Raw genomic sequence first — 19035 nt, forward strand, 5'->3', positions numbered from 1 at the left:
ATTTCTGTTGAAAAGCCCCCATTGAATCATGGATGGGCTCAGGCAACCTTGCACAAACACAGGTGATGAAGGGGTCAACAGTGCAAACCACTAGCATGCTCTAGGACTGAAAATGCTTCAGTTTTAGGTATGCTTGCTCTCGGTTATGCGGTGGAACCAATACTACATGAGTGCAATCAATGATGTCAACAACATGTGGCATTCTCCCCAGACCATAAAATTCTCCCTTGATGTTCAGTGATGCCAAACCCACTGGTAAGTAGAGTCGAGCATATGTTGCAACATGATATTAAGGCACTGGCTCAAGGCAGAAAACTATAATCGTTGTGATGTGCGACTAGTTTCTGTCAAAGTCTCTTAGAAAGAGCTGGTTGCACAGAAGTGCAACACTGACATGATCCTTGGAAATTGTGTGATAGCTATCATAATACAAACATCAGCTTTAAATTGTGATTTTTATAGATTCTTTAAGGCCAATATTGTGTTGTTTCAATCTGTATTTGGAAATGATAGGCCACATTCACAAAGGTAACACACTTTTTGAGTGGGAGGTTATAAATAGTCTCTTTTTTACAGAAGAGGTGAGGAAGATAGATTCGTTGATCCCAGGGGAGGTTTGGAAAAGTTTTTTTGCGGCCATATTTAATCCTTATGGCCAACTTCTAGAGGCTTCAAGTGAGGATCTGACTTTAAACTTAACCTTGGCTTTCAAGTTAAGTTAATCTATCTCAGTGGCAGAGGTCGAGGAAGCCTTAGCTAAAGGAGTCTGCATGAAAGCGCCAGGCCCTGAAGACGTCCCTCTAGATCTTTTTAAAAGTAATCCCCAGCTATGGCCCCATTGCTGACCAATGTCTAAGGCAGTGATCATTGGCCCAATTCCAGTATCTTGGAGAGAGGCTGTCATTGTCCCCATATACAAGAAAGGTAATCAGTGTGACCCCGCCGGTTATAGGCCAATCTCCCTTATTGACGCTATGGCAAAGCTGCTGGGGAGGGTTGTCCTTGCCCGACTTGAAACATGGGCGACAGACAATAGAGTGATGGCAAGGATGCAATATGGCTTCAGGAGAGGGATGGGCACCATCGAACCGTGTCTGAACGTGTCACTGGTTATGGACAAGTACATGAGGGCCAGGAAGGGTTCTATTCACTTGGCCTTCATGGACTTGTCTAGTGCTTTTGACACTGTAAACAGGGAGAAGTTGTGGGCACTTATAGGGAACATGGACATAGAGGAGGCTCTGATTTCTCTTCTTCTCAGGCTTCACGCATCAACTTCTGTTGTTATAAGATATGGCCCCCAAGGGGAAAAAACAAGGCCCATAGACTCTACGGAAGGTGTACAACAGGGATGTATCCTGGCCCCTTTTTAAAATAAATGTACACCAATGGATAAGAGGCCTTTTTAATCGCCAAAGAAATTGATTGTCCGAGTATCGGAGGCACACAGGTCCCGCTACTTTCCTACGCGGATGACACTGTGTTAATGGCCCTTACAGCACTTGGCTTCCAAAAACTGTTTAATGCAATCACAGATTTTATGTTGGCTCTTGATTTAAAAGTGAATTTTACAAAATCATATGTTATGGTGTGTGGCCCGAAAATGACAAAAACAAGGAAATATATGGTGGGACACAAGCGACTTGATAAACTGAATAATTTTTACTATTTACGGAATGTTTTCAATAATAGGCTAAGTTGAGATTCGCTCGTCACAGCAAGGGGACAACAAGCAGGTAGGGTAGTTGAGGGGCTTTTCCACTTTGCCAGAAAGCTGGGTCATAAGCCAGTGATTGAGCTGGTCACACTTTACAAAACCAAATGTGTGCCTGTTGTGACAACTACATGTCATGGAAAACAAGTTTATTAAAAGACTACTGATGACTCTAAATAGTGCCCCCCCCCCCCCCCCATTTTGCAGAGGATCGCATAGAAATCGCCCCCCTGCTTTTATGGGCCAAAATCTGGCTGTCCGAAGAGCTAGTGTTCTCCAGAGAGTTTATTAAGGATTGTATCACGCTTGATGTAGCACTTTCAATTCCTTGGCTACGATTCATAAAGGACAGTTTCTGTAAATTAGGTTTGGGAGATTATTTTGATTCCCCAGACAGCATCCCTGAAAATGCAAAAAATATTATAAAAGAGACCCATTCTGCAGAGGCGAAGATATCCCGTTCCCACTTTGACGTAACAAGCCACTTTTGTTTATCTTCGAATCAACTGCAATTTTATCTAACTTTTATGATAAATGTACAGACTCGATTTTATTTTACTAGATTACGCTTACTTACCATGCCTTTCGTGATGGCTTTTCCCAAACAATCAGGGTGGGAAGATAAACTGGAGCCTTGCACTTGTGATAAGTCGGCAGCTCAGAGAACTGTGCACTTTATGCTATTCTGTCCCCTCTACAAAGAACCAAGACAAAGATTATTAGTTCCGATTTTTAAAAGAGATTAGGCCATGTTCTTATATTGAAGGGTTTTATTATTTAGCCTCACTGGCCACTTACGATATATGCACTAAGGTTTCCAATTATATTAAAGTAGCTATGGCGATTAAGAAACGATATTAGCCATTTCTACTGAAGCCGATTAGTGTAATTCCCCGAACAAATAAAATTAAGCACTGATCTATTCTAATTGAGGGAGCAGCATGCCATAATTGTGAAAAGTGTCATGTAATATAGACTGTAATTTTACCAGAAGACTGTTTTAAGGTGTATTTTGTTTCACATTTTATATAATGAATTGATGTGCATAAATTTTTTACTATGTTACTTTGTATTCTGACCACTGAAATAAGAGGATTTTATGAACTTTTATGGTTTCGTATGAAACCGAATAAAGTTATTTTGATTTGACTTGAGTAAGTTTACAGTTTTCAGTAAGGTAACTACTTTTTGGTATTCACAAATTCAAAGTGTAAGTTACTATTAAAAAAAATAACAGTAGTAAATCCAGCACCAGACATGGCAAACCACTTATACTGCAACACTCTCCCATAGAAAACCATAGAAAGTAGTAGAGATAGGGGCTTCAAATAAAATCCCAGAGGAAATAATGTTAGAGTAAATTATTTAAAAGAATTAAAAGTACAAATAAATATAATTTAATGTTAAAAGTATATAGAAATAATAAAGAGTCATTGTTTGATTAGAAAGTATTTTATTAACCTATTTTGAATTTAAAAGCTATTTTAACAATACATTTGATAATTGTCATCAATTCTATACATCAATTTTAAAAATGATTCATTCACATTAACAAATCTTTAGATGGGAATGTAATTTAATTTGAACTCTGGTAAAGTTAATATAATTCAATTTAAATCCCATTAAATAAAGTTTTAATGCAAAATACATTTGCTTTTTAATTTCTTTTCTTCTACAATTGAAGTTAAAGTATCAAATTAATTTACATTCATGTTTAACATAAAATTATTTTTAATATTTATTTTTAGTTAAATAATTTTTTCAGTTTTCTTTTTACTTTACCATAAGAAGATCCCACACACATGGCAGTAACCATAGTAAAGTACAGGGAAAAATAACACACTTTATTTCACTCAAAAATACATATTAAAATATTTTTATGTTCAATACTAATGTAAATTCATTTCATTTATTAACTTTAAATTTAGAACAAAATAGAAAAATGTTACAGCACTATTAAATTAATTTTTAATAAAAATTTTAATAAATTGAAAAGTATTAAATGAAAGTTTATTTTTCTAATGTTTAAATAAAAAACTGAATTTGCACCGAAAGAAAAAAATATTGTGAATTGTTAATTCTTAAAAGTGGTATTTAGAATGAATTACAATTAATGTCATTATTTTAAATAAAAATTATGATAATTTTTTTATTACAAATTGTTACATTATTTTTACATTCAAACTAGGTCATTACAGTATTTTATAATTAAATAATATGTATCTACTATTTTTATGTATTTTTGTAACATTCGTTTTTATTCATTTATATTTTTAACTATTTTAAATATTTCAATTTAATTTAATCTTATTTCCGATGGGGTTTTATTTTAAGTCCCTACTTTCATTATTTATAATGGGAGGGTGGGGGCATGGCCTGGGCGGGCTCCAAGATGGCCGCCTGTTCGTGAAGCTCCGGAGCCACTGCTCGTAATCCATGATTCCAATGCTGCATGCCTGGGCCTCGTGGCGGATTCAGAGGCGTGATGTGACCCCTTGGCCCTGGCGACCCATGAGGGCTGACAGCGGGATGACCGCATGCCCTCCAAAACTGCGAGACCGGCATTTCGACGTGGCGTCCGGAGGCCCCGCAGCGATAGGGACCATGGTGAGCCTAAGGGCGGGGTTGCCGGCGATAAAGACCGCAGTGATTACCTGCAGATCAGGAATGCTTCGCAGCACCACGCTGCATAGATGCCTACAGTGCACCGATATCGGCTGATCCCTGGCGCAGGCTGGGGCGGTGAGTTTTTCCTGTCGGCCTGCGGCTGCCTCATCTTGCTCCCAGCAGACTGGACCTTCGGCCTGTGTGCAGCCAGTGGCGCCCGGGCTGCTGGAGTGTCTCCAGAGCATGCCGACAGTGACTCTACATTTGGGCAAGTCGTGACACCGGCTGGCTGCTGGTCCTGGGCAGCGGTGGTGAGCATGCTTGGCCAGCCACAGCTTTTGCACTTTTCCTGGGATCTGGGGCCTTCTGCCTGGCTGGGGCCTGTGGTTCTAGGGTGGTTGTGACCCCTATGAGCCGCACTGATGGTGATTAGTCGGGTCAGCAGCCTGCGCGCTGCAAGCATTGCATTACAGCAGGAGAGCTGCCTGAGACCATAGATACCCTCACTTGGGTGCCGGGTGACCCTGCAGAGCCCTGAACTGCGGGCGGCTGTGATGCGGTGCCTGATAATGGGGACATCGATTATATGGAGCAATACAGGATTGTGCACCCAGTAGGGCCCCAGCTTCATCACGCTGCTGCACTCCTTTGCAACTTTGACCTCGAGGCTGCCGTCGCACCTATCCTTGCATCAGAAATAAACTTGCCTCCGCCTATTGGCACACGAAATTCGGACTATCCTGCCTAAACGCAGTGCCCCCTCTCAACTACACTATGGGACGGGGAGACCTGAAGCAATGTCAACTGTCCTTTGATGCCGCCAGGACCCCCAGGTGCGAGGAGGATGCAAGCCCTCTGAGCGTGGACCCCCAGAGACAGGCCGTGCCCCAACCTTCTCTGCCAAATGTGTCTGCGGCTATTATGGTGGAGCTGAGAGCCGGATTCAAGGCTATTGATGCGCCGCTTTTTCACCCTGGTTGCTCGGTTGGAGAATCTGCTTGGCCCAACATGAAACCAGCATAGATGCGACTGAGCACCGCATATCAGAGATGAAGGATGCACAGCCAGTCATGGCTAAACGACTGGAATGCATAGAACAACTTCTTAAGATGGTCGCCACCAAAGCTGAAGATTTGGAGACACAATCGCCTGTTTGGGAGCGGCGCTTTCTTGTCCACGTTTGCAGTGGAGCAAGCCCATCATTCTTTGGCCCCTAGGGCTGCTCCTGGAGCTCCCCCCGCGCTTGATCATGAGCTCCTTAACAATCATGACAGGGATGTTGCCCTCCGCCTGGCTTGGGGCAGGGAGTCCATCCAATACCAAGGAATGACACTTGCTTTATACCCTGACTTCACCCCCTTGGTGCAGGAGGCCCATTGGAAATTCCTAGACATTAACCCTTGGGTGCGGGTTTATTTCCCACGCTGTGCGGGAGAAATAAACGGTGGGCGGGATTACGACGGCTCCCGGCCGTCGTGTGCACACGCCCACCGTGATGCACGACGGCCGGGAGCCATCGTGCGCATACAAGGGGTTAAAAAATCCTGACAGAAAGCGGGAGTACGCTATGCAATGCTTTACCCGGCAAGGTTTAGAATCCATATGAACGGTAAAACTCATATCTTCCACTCAACAGCCTAATTGGCTGATTATTGGAAGCAACACCAGACGGATTCTGCCTCTCCTGGGGTAGGGGGCCAGAAGATCCCATCATGCTCATCTTCCACTGGCCAGTAAATTCGGACCTGAGGAACAAGCTTACAATGTAGGTTACTGTGCCCCCCTCTGCCTTGCTTATCCACTGGCTGATTTCCTTTTACATACAGATGAATGGGTCGGGATTGGCTGGTGGCCCTATTGAACAATTTTAAGACCGGTCTTGCAGCCCACTCTTCCCCCTTTTGCTTTCTATTCTGTAGTGTTTGCTGCCTTGGGCAATTTAAGATGACATACATGTGTGGATGGTGTCAGCGATCTCTGAGCGTTGCTTCTCCCCAAGGAGATCTCCTACTTTTTGATGGGGAAATGGGATTTACCGGATACCGGTTGGGTTGTTATACAATGGGATTGGGGGATTGGGTGGTTTATGGAACGTTATCTGTTATATGTTTGATGACAGTTTTCCTACAGGGCATTGATGAGCAAGCTGGCCATTTTATGGCCCTTTCAGGCACTGTTCCCAATACATTCACAATCACACAGATTATATGAAATCTGCGACTGGGAGTTCTGGGGCATTAGGATTGAGATTTATGTCATAGAATGTGTGAGGCCTATCTAACCCTCAGAAAGGACGACAGATACTGTCCCATCTTGCCCGGCACGATATTCAGGTGGCATTCTTTCAGGAGACACACTATACCCAGATCTCTGCTAACCAATTTGCATCAAATTGGGGGGAAAACCATTTTTTTTACAAAATATAGCTCCTACTCAATGGGGGGTGTATCCTCATTCATAGAACATTACCTTTTAGGGTGCATAAGTCAGTTGCAGACCCCAGGGGCCGATATTTGTTAATGGTCGGAACTTTAGGAAGCGAAAGTATACTCCTAGTAAACATTTATGCTCCCAATGTATACCCACCAAGATCTTTGCCAATATAGCTATGCATATTTCCCAGCTAGGCATTGACACTATTCTAATGGGTGGGGACTTTAATCTCACACTGTTTCTGCTGGCGGGTGTGATGCGTGCCTGCAATCCGTTGCATAAAGAATTTTCTTTTTACTCATTCTCTCATGGGAAATGGTCCCTCATAGACCATTGGTACTTGTCACCCAACCTTACAATGGCCCCACTCTCCCTGGAACATCTTTCTCTTACACTGTCTGACCACTCTCCGGTGCCATTGACCCTCTCCGTACCAGGCGCTACACCTTGGCACTTCCCTGTGGAGGCTTTACAAGACAGCGTATTCCAAGGCGAGATAAGTGAGGCCATTGTGCAATTTTTTCAGTTGAACACTGAATCAGTATCCAGCTATTCCACGCTTTGGGAGGCATTTAAGGTCTGCATTTGGGTAACTTGAATCGCCAAACAGTTTGGGGTTCTCCGGTCCATACATCTGGACCTTGAGAAGGTGGAGAAACAGTTAAGAGACCTTGATGCACAGCTTTCACTGGGGGGTGCCCCGTCTCCGTTGCAGAAAAGGGCAGAATTTGCTGTGGGGTTTCAAGCTCTTGCTGCCTGTGAGGCCAACTATTTGGGCAAGTATGCACGGGCTAGAGTGTATGGGGAAGGGGAGAGACCTGGGCGGACATTGGCTAGACTGCTGCGCCCTCAATATCAGTTTCCTACATAACACAGGTTCAATTGTCAGACAGTGCTTCGAGTACTAGCGGGGCAGAAGTCACTACAACATTCTTCTCTTATTATATCTGTCTATACCCCACTCACCCCCCCCGTCAATAACGCACTTGCTGTCTATTTATCTGAGGTGGCCATGGTCTGCCTCGAGGATGGACAACACCAATTTCTGACTTCCCCTATTACGGCAGATGAGATATCCCAGGCAATTGATGACCTCAGCGGAGCTCGTGCTCCAGGTACAGACGGGTTGTCTGTCACATTCTATAGGGCATTTAAGCCCTTGCTTGTCTCATATTTACTGAAAGTTTACATTGAATCCTTTGAGAATTAAGTGCTTTCCCCCACAATGCATGAGGCCATCATATCTTTACTTTTAAAACTTGGTAAACCTCCATCATGCTGTGATTCCCACAGCCCCTCTTTCTATTCAGACCCCCCAGGATATAGCGGCATGGATTAGCAAATTTAGCGGCACAAATATGGAAATTTAGCGGCATTTTTGCGGCACTTTATTTTACTCATAATCATTCATTTTCAGCCTGAAATCGCGAAATCCTTGAGGGTCTGTATAGGGAAGTAAGACAATGACTATTGGCAGCGGTACTCGTGCTAGATGCTGGCTCTCGGGATCAGCACTGCGCATCTAGCTGACCAAGTTACTGTTCAAGCTAAATAGAATTTATTTAATGTAGGTTAAAAAGTAAATCCCACAAATAAAACGTATGTAAATGTACAATTCTACATACGTTTCAACAAGTGTTAAAATAACTACAACAGGGCAAGTAACTTTATTAAATTATTGTCTATGTTGCACACTCATAAAAAACTACGAAAGGCGCTAGTTACCAGCATGGAAGGTAAAACAGATTTGTTTAAAAAAAATAGTGACATGGATAGCTTAAATAAATGAATTGGGTACTTTCCTCATATATTAAATACCCTGGTTCTTTTGGCCATACTGTGCGTTAAACCATATAGCCTGATCATTAACAGCACTATGAGCTATTTTTTCTGTATAGTTAGGCGATTGTGCTAGCCGCTCCAAAACTATTTCTGAAAAATAAAGTTTATTATTATTGCCTTTATCAAGGAACGCAAGCGCTTCTGAAAACTGACACCGTCCTGAAAACTACATGTGGCGTGCTGTGTGCTCAACTAACTTTCCTATCCAATTTAGACGTATTTTTTAAAGTGATTTTGCGGGGAAGAGCAAGATCACTGGCGTTAACGTTAGATGTTGAAGTTTGGCTCACTTTCTTGGCTGTACTAGCCTACTGCATGATGTAACCGAGTAAGCCCTAACTTGTCTTAGCTCCTTGAGGTTCACACGTGCACGTTAACAACGTATATTCCTGTGCACGTTAACGTTTATTCTTCACTAAGTTAAAAGAAACTGAACATTTCTCAGTAAAATCCGCTATGTGTTCTGCACACACCTTTGCTGTTGTCTTGAGTATCAGTTCTGTTTATTGTTTGAATACATTCCTGTCTTTTTTTAGGTGTCATTCCATCATAGTTTGGTTGTCTTTACAGATTGTTTACAGGAAATGCTTCAGTGCCACCACTACATTTTGATGGGTTGTTTGTGTCCTTAAATCTTAGTCCTCTGTTCCTCGTTTGAGGTGCTGGTTCTGAGATGCGTTGGTTGCGTGGCACACTGCTTACGTCTGTGCCAGCTTCGTTAACCTGGAGAAAGGAAACCTATTAAATTGTGAGCCAGGTGGTGGCAGTTAATTCAAGGTCACTCCATGTTACATTTTGGTGAAAAGCCGTCGAAAAAGTGAGTCACAATAAATAAGTAGAAAGCTAATTACATGTTGCACATCGAACGTTTTGTTATTGCTCAAGTAGCAACAGCTTTGTTGTTTTACCTAAATTACCCCTCCTCCAGCCTGGGCCAGCAGCCGCTACCCTTCAATTTCGTGGACACTTTTGTAAAAAAAATCGCGGCACTTTTACAAAAGGGCCGATTTCGCGGGCACTTTTGTAAAAATCGCGGCATTTTTACAAAAGTGCCGATTTTGCGGCAAATCGCGAAATTGCGAAATCCTGGAGGGTCTGTCTATTAAACCAAGACTATAAGATTCTTGCTAAAGTGCTTGCGACTCGTATTTCCCTATTAGTGTATAAAGTTATATCACCTTATCACACTGGTTTGTCCCAAATCACTCCACATCGGTGAATCTTCGCACGATCATTGCAGTAATCAACCAGATCACGCCTGAACTTCCAGCAGCTGCAATATTACTTGATGCTAAAAAAGTATTGGACTCCCTGGAGTGAACCTTTCTTTATGCCACTCTTCGGAAACTTGCTATCCCCCAAAACTTTTCCGACCTTGTCCGTTTCTTGTACATGAACCCTGTTGCCCGACTACATAAATGGCGGCTTCTCAGATAAATTCGAGCTTTCGCGGGGGACCAAGCAAGGCAGTCCGTTGTCACCACTACTGTTTATTATCACAATGGACCCTCTTGTTTGCCATCTGCAGGAGCGGAACCTGCAGGAAGGGCTCCACTTTCGCCGAGGCCCCTTGCTGGCTTAATTATATGCTGATGACATTATACTATTCTCTGTGGATCCTAAAACTAATCTCCCTCCCCTTCTCCGAGAGGTTGTGCAATCAGGGTCTTTTCTGGACTTGTCATCAATTGGGCCAAATCTGAAACATTTCCAGTAACAGATGCTACAACCCCATTTACTCTTGAGTTCCCTCTACGATGGTGAGATGACCCCCCCCAAATATCTCAGAGTTGGTTTATACCGCAGTGCAGCAGTGGTGATTCGGCTCAATTATGGACTGGCTTTGGTGGCTATTAGCCAATGGCTCCATGTCCCCCCAAGAAGATCCAGCGTTTTGGAGGGATAGACACCTCTTGGCCCCGTCAGGGATCATGGGGGCACTCTACAACAAAACGAGATGACACAACCTCACAGGCCCAACGGCGCACACGGTACACACGTGGTTTGAGGCACAAAGAGCATTAGGCTGGGAAGGGGTGGTGACACAAGCAATGCCGTTATGGGATACAAAGAGACTGGGGATGCTGCGCAACGCCAAAGGCTTTCATAGCTGGGATTTGATAGGAATATCGAAAGTCAGAGATCTGTGGCAAAAGGGAGAGAAAGTCACATTTGCCCATCTACAGGCCACTTACGGATTAGCGCAGACAGAACTATTTCATTACATGCAGATCAGGCATGCACTTCAGTCCTTACTACCACCGGGAACGCGACCCGAAGAATCCTCCCCGCTATCGGATAGGCTTTTAACTAAGCCTGGGCAAAGCACTACGCTACGCTCGCGTAGTTTGCGAAGTTTGCGCTACTTCGCACTACGTGAATTGCACGTAGCACAGTGCAAACACGCGTAGCGTAGTGTTGCGGAGTGCAGCGGTCATTTTTTGCTTGCTCGCAGTCCTCAATGTCAAGTTGGAGACCGCGAGCAAGCAAAATGACATCCCGGCGAGACTTTTTCCTCGTTCGCGATCAGCAACATCAAGTTGGCGATCGCGATGAGAAACTACCAGTCCGCGTTGAGAAAGCTGCTGCTCGATTAAAAATCTACTCGAGCAGCAGAAAACTACAGCTCGCACTGTGCAAGATGCCGTTTTCAATGATTGCACAGTGCCGGTTGCTTGTCCGCACTGTGCAATCATTGAAAACGACATCTTGCACAGTGCGAACAGGGTATTACGCAGTTCGCGAAGTGCTACGCGTAGCTCGCGTAGTGCGAAGTGCACTTTGCGTTGCTTCGCGTAGTGCTACTTCGCGAACTACGCCCAGGGTTACTTTTAACAGACCATCTCCACAAAAAGGCAATTTCATAGACCTATCGGAAAATAGTAAATAACCGGCCAGACCCCACGACGGCGCTGAAGACCAAATAGGAGCTAGAAGTGGGGGACATAGATGAGGCTGATTGGCGGGAGGTGCTTGCGTCCCCTAGAGAGGCTGCAAAACCGTCAAGACTTAGATTAGTGCAATTAAAAATCCTACACCTCACGTACTACACCAGGACGCTATTGCATACGATACACCACATAGATACGCCGCTTTGCCTCAGACAATGTGGAAAAACAGGTACATTTTACCACACTATGTGGCTATGTCCAGAGATAGCGTGTTACTGGATGGCGGTGATGCGTACGCTCTCCCAAGTCACGTGTGTCACGATACTTCCAGACCCGAGGTGCTGTCTCCTCAATATCTGGGAACCCACAGATTTGAACACGGTTGCACAGGACTGGGTAACACTAGGTATGACAGTAGCAAAACGCAACATTGCACAACGTTGGGGATCCAGATTTAGCCCTACTCTTACTCAATGGTGCATAGAAATGAACATGGCGATGATTGCGGAAAAGTCCGTATATATCTATCGAGGGTGCCCCAAAAAATGAACAAAGGTCTGGGGAGGTTGGAACACTTATCGAGGCAATATATGTGAGCCCCCTCCATTGGATGAGTCTGAGTCAGATACTAGTGAAGGAGCACACGGTACTGTTTGATAACTATGGATCACGCTCTGAGAGTTCACTTGGGCAAACGAGTTTGGGAGGATTTGTCTCTATTGGGAAAGAGATAAAATTAAAGACTGTACACTATTCCATCTATGTCTGTACATTATGTGAAATATACTGTCAATGTAACACTAAGCAAAATGCTAATAAAAATCGTTTAAAAAAAAAAAATTATGGACTGGCTGTTGACTGCTTGTCGATGCAAATCGAAAAGTGGATCAAACTTCCCCTGTCTGTGGCTGGAAGAATTGCCATTATGAAGATGGTGGTTCTCCCTCGATTTTTTTACTTCTTTCTTAATATTCCCATTCCCCTTACCACCAAATTCTTTGATACATTATGGGGGATGCTCATCAGACTGATATGGGCGGGCGGGCAGCCGCGCATCAGTTTAACAATGCCATATCAACGTGGTGGGTTCGGTGTCCCAGACTTTTATTTGCATTATCTGGTGGCACAGGTGCATTTTACATATTACTGGTACCACCCTGATGCCCGCCTGCAGTACTTGAAGCCGAAGTGGATCCAGGTTTGACCCCACTCACTGTCAGCTATTATACCTCATGGTCTGCCTAGATCACGCTTTGAAATACAGACACTCCAAACAACATTCTGGGCCTGGGCAAGGCTATGCTGGTACTTGCGTTCTGATCTCCTGTACTCCCCTCACATACCACTTCTAGACAACCCATGGCTATCCCCAACTGTGGAGACCCTGACTAATAGAACCATAACTCTGTGTTTATTACACACTCTTGGACAGCTTATCCACAACGCCCAAGTGCGTCCCATCCCAGATCTCTGAAGTACTGGGTTTTTAGATCCCAGCGGTGCAGGGGAACACACCCTAAGACTTCGAGTTCTTCCTGTTTCAGACCCACAGAAACACAGAGTCTTCTAGGTGAAGTCAAAGATCTTGTTTATTGGCTGCAGACCAATTACAGGTGTCCGAGAAGTACAACACAATGTATGTTCTCAGGAGACTGCTTAAAATTACAGAAACGGGCTTCTCCTTAAATACAAAATATCATGCTTCAGGCACACATTCCTCGTTTTACGATATGGTCATTCACATGTATTCATTACAAACGAAAAGGCAGAGTCATGATTACCATCCCACATTCCAGTTAAGCCAGCCCACAATTATTTACCCAGCGAGGCTCAGATCCCACATCAGATATCAAGAGGCCCCAATAAACACGGGCATCTCCTGTTTGTAAAACAAGCCATAAAGCAGGAAGAGTCAGGTGTGAAAGAGATTAGCCGGAGGCTTGTGTTCATGAAGAGGCTTTATGGTGTGTCAAACCCTGATGCTAATCACAGGTGGCCGTAGGACGGGGAGCTCGTGGGACCGGACTGACCTGGGGCAGTGGAGCCAAGTCGCACAGGTCACAGAGAAGTCAAAGGAAGGCACATTTGTTCTAAAGGCCCGTACTTGTTCGTAATGTGTAGCCTATGTGAGGGCAACCATAAGATGGCCACCGCTCCAAGATGGAACCCCCGAAGTCAATGTGTAACATTGTATACATAGTGCATTTATCGATGAAATGTTATGCAAAGCACTTGTACATACCGCATTGGCCATTCGCGGTTCGGTAATACCGGAATAGACAGGGCTAGGGCCCTGCCTCCTACGCGGTCCCAAATTTTAAAGTACCATAGACCCTCCTTTTGCCCTTACATAGGCAATACCTATACTCATATCAATCCGAGTCCAGGTCTATATTCATGAAGTCATGGAGATGTTGCTGTAGCATCATCCTATTACTTAGCTCGTCCCTCGATACAGGTTTCTTTACACATAATGTAGCACAGAGGCCACATATCGCAGGAGCACACTGTATACATAGACAGAACAGGAAAAGAATGGCTAAGATCATTCCAATGACCATCAGAATCTTCCAACCCCAGGCAGATATCAGTTCCCAGAACCACCCCATCAGTGACCAATCTCCTTTATCCACGTGTATGGATTCTGATATTTTATGCAGTTTGGAGATGGCCTGATAAACTGTTGGAGCGTTATCTGGTATGAAAATGCAACAGCTAGATTGGATAACCTTACATAACCCATCGCGGTCTGCAAGTATGACCTCTAGAACCATACGGTTCTGCAAAGTCATGAGGCGATCCGCTTGGAGCTCAGCTGTCAAATTACCAAGGGCACCAGCCGTAACATTAACAGTGGATTCAACCACACGAGTCAGTTGTCTCAGGTTCCTACTATTGACCATAGGTCCCCAAAACAGCAGGAAACCCAAAAAGAAGTCTCCTGCTTCCTGACCGGCAGTATCCTCCTTACTAATCACTCCTCTCACAACTCTGGTCTTGTGATAATCAGAGGCAGCAGTAAATGTTGGCGGTAGCAAGTTTGCAATATAACATGTGCCCGAGAAATCAGGGGGCAACCATGTATATGCTCGGTCATTACAGACAAAATATGTACCCTTGGCAGCCAAAAACGCAGGGGAAAACTGTGATGGAAAAGTGTACGTTTCAGTACAGTCACTTTTCCCCAGTTGAGCTCTTGGATTCTGACCATTACCTTGTAAACAGAACCGACCTATGTGGGGTACGACCCAAATTGGGGATGAGATTTTTTGCTGCCTTTCACCCAGACTAATGCTATACCCCGTCGCGTTCCAACCTACATAAGCTCGCAATTCATCCTTAGGAATAGATGAGTATGCGTCGATATCTCTGCTCATATCGGCAACTCCTTTCATTAAAGCTTTATTATTGGTGCTAGGTCTGATGGAACGCGGTTCTCGCGGGGAGTAGGCATCTAATGCAAAAAGAAACATGGTCTGGAATGCCCATGACCATCCATTATAGCTAAACGGCAGCACTAGATAAGGAATACCTTTGTTAATGGTATGTGGCATTAACCCACACACCCAGCAATTGGTTGTATTCATGACTAATTAGTGCTGGTGCAGGAGTTGAATGAATGAATTGTTTACAAATTCGGAACGTCTAGCTTGTTCGTGTTCAGGCAGAGGGTGGAAAGAGTGCAAGGAGACAGTAGGAGGAGGTATAGGCTGTATAGTGGGTGCAAAGGGCTCTTGAGAGGAGAAGAATACATAACCTACAGTAAACACCATCATACTACATAGTATAAACAGACATAAAAATACAAAACGTTTGCTCTTCATTATTTTACATATTTTCGTTTTAAAGTTAATTTCCTCAGCGAGTCTCTCCATCTTGAAAAACTCCATCCTCTAATCGTGCCGCTCGTGGCGGGTGAGTATCTTCTGCTAAGGAGTACGCCTGTCGGTCCAGGGAACGCCCTAGACCAACCAGAACCGTTGACCTAATGTCTTCGGCCTGTACCCCAAAGTCTTGGCACCGCGACCCTGCGGTTGAACCCGGATGGTGGTTCGAAAAACAAAAATCAAGAAAGTCCTTCAGATGGGAGAGCTGTAATATCAAAAAATAGTAAGGGCTTGGTCTCAAGTTGTAGCGGTTTCTGCCAGGTACTGACTGATCTTGAAACAAGAGTTCAGGGTCTGTGGTGTCCAATCGAATTGACGGTGGCACAGCTTCTTGCAAAATATCGTCACTTTCTTGTTCTGAAGTTGTGCCTCTCACGCGTGCATCACTAAATGGTACAAAACGAGGTACAGTGTCTGTTTCAGAGTCAGCGACACCCTCCTGGACCCACTGATCATATGGTAGAGGCAAAGGGATCCGTTTGCAGTGGGCGCCGTGAATCCAATTCTTTTTCCCTTTTACTCGAACCGCTGATCTTGTTGATAGAAGTACGAGGTGAGGGCCAATCCAACGGGGCTCATCGTTGTTCTTTCGCTGAAAGTTCTTCACGAGAACCCACGTGCCAGGGTCGATATGGTGTCCTGGAGCTTCAGAGGCCTGGGGGAGAGTATCATGCACCTGTTCGTTGTAAAACACGCAATTTAGCCGTCAATTCGTACAGATAGTCAAGCAGTACTGGATGTTCGATTTCGCTGAATTTTGTCGGTCTTGGCACACCCCATACATTGGCTGGGCGGCCAAAAATGATCTCATATGGGCTAAGTCCCACTCGTGAGTGCACGGTCATTCTGGTGGATAGGAGTGCTAAAGGCAGAGCGTCAGGCCATTTAAGGCCGGAGCTCGCCTGGATTTTGGCCAGCTTGAGCTTTAGAGTGCCGTTGTAGCACTCTACTAATCCAGCTGATTGGGGGTGATTTGCAGTGTGGAATTTTTGCTTTATCCCTAACCCCTCACACACATTCTTCATCACTCGACCCACAAATTCACTCCCATTATCACTCCACACCATTCTTGGCATTCCAAACCTAAGGAAAAATTCTTTCACAAGGGCTTTGGCTGTGGATAAAGCAGTGTTGTCTTTTAGGGGATATGCTTCTATCCATTTTGAAAAAGCGCAAACAACAACCAGTACATATTTCAAGTTGTTGCACCTTTCCGTGTGGATAAAATCTAGCTGCAAAACCTCAAATGGATATGATGGAAGCGCAAAATGACCAGCTGGAGTTGGGGTTCCCCTACCAGGGTTGTATTTCAAACATACCATACAATTCTTGACCACATTCTCTGCACACTTGGGAATTCCAGCGTTCTGCCATACTGGAGCCAACAACTTGCAGATTCCTTTCATACTGATATGTGCCATTCCATGTGCCATAGTAACCACTGGAAGCACATATGCATCAGGTAGCAACCTTCGCCGATGTTCTGACAAATCAATCCAACAACCATTCTCATCCAATTTACCCGCACTTTCTCTCCACTTGCTCAACTCTTTCTCTGTGGCTTCAGCTTGAAGGGACTTCACACTCTCTATCGTGTCTTCACACATTCCAACATCACCAACCCATCTTGCAGGGCCTGCAACATACATTCGAGTCTTCACATCTTTTGCTGTTTCTTTCGCGATTTCGTCAGCAAATGCATTACCACGACCAACATCATCAGTGACTTTCTTGTGCGCACTGCATTTCATAATTGCAACTTGTAACGGTAGGGTCAGTGACTCAAGGAGATCATTCACCAACTTGCCATTCTGAATTTTAGCTCCATGCGAAGTCAGGAACCCACGTTCTTTCCACAATCGCCCAAAACTATGAGCCACGCCAAAGGCGTACTGGCTGTCAGTATATATGTTCACTTTCATTCCTTCAGACAACACGCATGCTCTTGTAAGGGCGATTAATTCTGCTGCTTGAGCCGAATTATGTGGCACACGTGCAGTTTCAACAATCGTGTGCAAAGTCGTGATAGCATATGCAGCAGTCGTATCACCATTCGGGAGCTTGAAGCACGAACCATCTACCCATAAGGTACCATCACACTCAGTCAGGGGAGTATCTTTAAGATCTATTCTTCCTTTTGTCTCTTCTTCTGTTCTGAACAGACAATCATGTTGCTCAATCTCATCTAGGTCTGCTGGAATCGGCAATAATGTAGCTGGATTCAACGTGTTTCATCTCTTTATGTGTATATGGTTTGCCAACAGTGTCAATTCATATCCTGACAATCGAGCACTAGTCAAGTGCTGTGTCTTGGTCCTGTTTAACAATGTGTCCACAGCATGTGGAACCATTACGATCAATGTATTATCCATCACTAGTCCAGCAGACTGTCGAATAGACATAGCTGCTGCGGCTGTAGCTCTCAGACAACTTGGCAATGCCCTCGCTACCGGGTCCAAGGTTGACAAAAAATATGCGCATGGACGCGGTCTGTCGCCAAAAGGCTGTGTTAACACTGATAATGCGCAACCATCTTTTTCGTGAACATACAATGTAAAAGGCTTGCTGTAGTCAGGGGTACCCAACACAGGAGCTGAACATAATGCATTACGCAATTCCCAAAAACTTTTCTGACACTCCTCAGACCATGGGACAGGATTCGGTGTGTCTTTACATGTTAATGCTAACAAGGGTTTTGCCAGCAAAGAGAAATTCGGTATCCAATGCCTACAGTATGAAGTAATGCCCAAGAAAGCACGCACTTCTCTCTGTGTTCTTGGCACACTTAATTGTGCAATGGCTTGAATTCTTTCTGGGGTCAGTTTCCTTCCCACCTTCGATAAGAAATGACCTAAGTAGGTCACTTCTTGTCGACAATATTGCATTTTTGAGAGAGACACTTTGTGATGAAAGGCAGACAAATGACGCAACAATGACAATGTAGCTTCTTTGCAAATCTTTTCAGTATCCGCGGCGATTAGTAAATCGTCAACGTACTGAATAAGGATAGCGCCACTAGGTAAAACAAGTGCATCAAGCTGCGCTTTTAAAGCTTGACTGTATATTGATGGACTTTCACAGTAGCCCTGTGGAGCGCGTTTAAAACGGAAGCTTCGACCTCCTAAACTGAAGCCAAAAATGTCCCTACTCTCCTCTGCAATTGGGATGCTAAAGAAAGCATTCTTTAAATCGATCACTGAGAACCATGCAGCTGAGGCTGGAATCATAGTTAACAAGGCAGTTATATCTGGGACAACTGGAAACTGTGGCACAACAATCTTATTAACCTCTCTAAGATCAATCACAAATCTGTAAACAGGTGGCTGTGAAGGGTCCGTTCGTTTTAAGACAGGTAAAACCGGACTATTGCAAATGTTGCCTCTTGTTTCTTCAATTACACCCTTTTTAATCAAATCGCTGACAATTGCTAACAACGCTCTCTGACCTTCATTGGAGATCTTGTACTGGGGAATGCGTGGCAATCTGACATTGGCTTTTAAAGTGACCACGTATGGCGGTATTTCCAAGAGACCCACATCATTGGGACCAGTAGCCCAAAGGACATCTGGAAGGGATGATAATTCAGGCGGCAATGTATTCTTTGACAAGTACATCGGGGAAATCACTTCCTTACCCAATGTAAGTTGTACTCCTGAAGGGG

The sequence above is a fragment of the Triturus cristatus genome, chromosome 6, assembly GCF_964204655.1.
Source record: "Triturus cristatus chromosome 6, aTriCri1.1, whole genome shotgun sequence".
NCBI classification, from domain to species: Eukaryota; Metazoa; Chordata; class Amphibia; order Caudata; family Salamandridae; genus Triturus; species Triturus cristatus.